This window comes from Miscanthus floridulus, chromosome 7 (genome assembly GCF_019320115.1).
Source record: "Miscanthus floridulus cultivar M001 chromosome 7, ASM1932011v1, whole genome shotgun sequence".
Classification (NCBI taxonomy): Eukaryota; Viridiplantae; Streptophyta; class Magnoliopsida; order Poales; family Poaceae; genus Miscanthus; species Miscanthus floridulus.
In genome coordinates, this window is record NC_089586.1 from 67,305,329 (window position 1) to 67,308,177 (window position 2,849).

The following is a 2,849-nucleotide window of genomic DNA, read 5'->3' on the forward strand; positions in this document are numbered from 1 at the left end:
TTATGGAATGATGGCTGTCCCATACACATGTTGGTCCATCTTTGTTATCCCCCTTAATCTCCCCCCCGGTGTCTCCTTTCAACGACATAACGCATTCTTGTCGTTGATAATTCCTGGACACCTAGGGAGTAATATGAGTGTGTTCATGGAGCCCGTGTTTGATGAATTGGTCCATGCTTGGGATGAAGGGGTATGGACATACGATCGAGCTACAAAGACAACCTTCAAAATGCACGTTTCATACCACTACTCCCTACATAACTTCCTGGCGTATGGGATATTCTACGCCTGGTGTGTTCACAGGAAGTTCCCATGCCCAATATGAAAAGAAGGTGTGAGGTTCATTTGGTTGCAGAAGGGTGGCAAGTATTCGTCATTCGATAGACATCGTCAATTCCTACCTCTTGACCATCCATTTAGACAAGACATCAAAAACTTTATGAAAGGTGTCAAAGTGACAAACCCTACACCGTGGATGATGACTGGTGTCGATGTTCATGCTTAGATAGATGCTCTCGTGCCTAATGAAGGTGGTTTTGTGGGATATGGTGAGTAACATATGTGGACTCATATCTTGGGCATGACGAGGCTCCCCTATTTCGATGAACTTCTTCTGCCACATAACATTGATGTAATGCACACTAAAAAGAATGTCGCCGAGGCACTTTGGGCAACACTCATAGACACTGAAAAGTCTAAGGACAACCCTAAGGCTAGAGTGGACCTGGCAACATTGTGCGATAGACCAAATCAAGAGATGCAGCCTCCTAGTTATGGTAAGACCTGGAGAAGGCCTAAGGCCGATTTTGTCTTGAAAAAGGACCAAAGAAGGGAAGTACTTGAATGGATCAAGACACTAATGTTCCCTGATGGGTATGCAGCAAATCTAAAGAGGGGAGTGAACTTAGGCACTCTGTGAGTAAACGAGATGAAGAGTCATGACTACCACATATGGATTGAGCAGCTTCTTTCGGTGATGGTTTGAGGCTATGTCTCGGAGTATGTCTGGCAAGTGCTGGCAGAGTTGAGCTACTTATTCCACCAGCTTTGTGCCAAGGAGCTCTCTCGGACCGTCATTGATGACTTGGAAAAGCAGCACCCATGTTGCTTTGTAAGTTGGAGAAGATCTTTCCACCCGGCTTCTTCTTGCCAATGCAACATTTGATTGTGCACCTCCCGTATGAGGCACGGATGGGGGGGGCGTGCAGAACTGTTGGTGCTATCCAATCGAGAGATGTCTGAAGACTCTTCATAAAAAATGTAGAAATAAATCTAAAATTGAGGCTTCCATTGCAGAGGCATACATTCTAGAGGAGGTGTCAAACTTCACAGAGAAATACTACACTGAGAAACTTCCTAGCGTTTATAATCCACCCCCTCGTTACAATGCTGGTGAAAATGAATCGAACCTCAGCCTTTTCCAAGGGCAACTCGGAAGCGCAAGTGCATCGACCACTAAGCAATTGAAAAATGAAGAGTGGCGTAGTATCATGCTATATGTGTTGACCAACCTTGTCGAGGTGCAACCGTTCATTAGGTAAGTTCTGAATGAACTTGTTTCATTTCATCGTATGTCCTTATTTCTTCGTCTAACCCCCTTGTTTCTCGTTGGTACAGGGAATTTCTTCATCAATCCTGGCATGGATCAAGGCAACCTACCCCGCAAGAAAATGATACCCTTCTTTCACGGGGTGCAGGACCAGGGAGCCCCGATTTCATTTGTTGGTTCAAACAGAAAGCCCAAACTGATGCGTCTATAAGTGACGAGCTGAGACAGGTTACAAATGGCTATGCCGTTAGGGTCAAGTCATTTACCGGTTATGACGTGAATGGATATCGTTTTCACACAGCAAGCTATGAGCAGAGTTGGTCTAATCAAAAACCACAAATAGCAGAGTTGTTACGTCCGACACTGATGGACTCGACTATTATGGAAGAATTGAAGAAATCTATGAACTATCATTCTATGGTTCCAAACCTCTTACTCTTGTCATATTCAAATGCCACTGGTTTCATCCTAGAGTAATGAGACGGACCCCTAAGCTTGGGCTAGTCGAGATTCGATAGGATTCCGTCTATCTAGGAAAAGATGTCTACATTGTGGCTCAACAGGCCGTCCAGGTTTATTATACGTCATATGCGTGCAAAGACGCCGAGCATCTTAAGGGTTGGTCTATTGTGCACAAGGTATCGCCACACGGTAAACTACCTATCCCAAACGATGAAGATTACAACTTTAACCCAAACACATATGATGGAGAGTTCTATCAAGAAGAGGAACTATAAGGAAGGTTTGACATAGACTTAACCGAAGAGATAGGAATGGAAGTAGACAATGAAAGGGATGGTGACAAGGACGCTGGAGACGAGGTGCAAAATCTGAAGGACATACAAATGCTTGAGCGATTACATTTAGGCAATGACAATAAAGACAATATTCCTCCTTCGGATAGTGTTGATGAGTTGGACAATGTTGATAGTGATGACGAGACCTATGATCTAGCTAATCTCAATCATGAAGATTATTTCTAATACATGTAACACTATGTTTTTGTAATTATATTTTGTTCATTTTTACAAATATTTGTAATACATGTATTACTATGTTTTTTGTAATTATGTTTTGTTCATTTTTTCACCTATTTCTAATTACGTCTTGTTTTTTTTGTTGCAGGTGATTGAACAAAGATGGCGGGTGACCGTCATAGGTCCATGAACTCGATATACCAAAGACCATGCCGGCTGTAGGAGGAGGCGGAGGGATCGGATAGGAGAAGGAGGAGGACTGCCAGACGCAGGAGGGGGCTGTCTCCTCCCACGTTGCGTGAGGAGGAGCCAGAGGAGGAGGT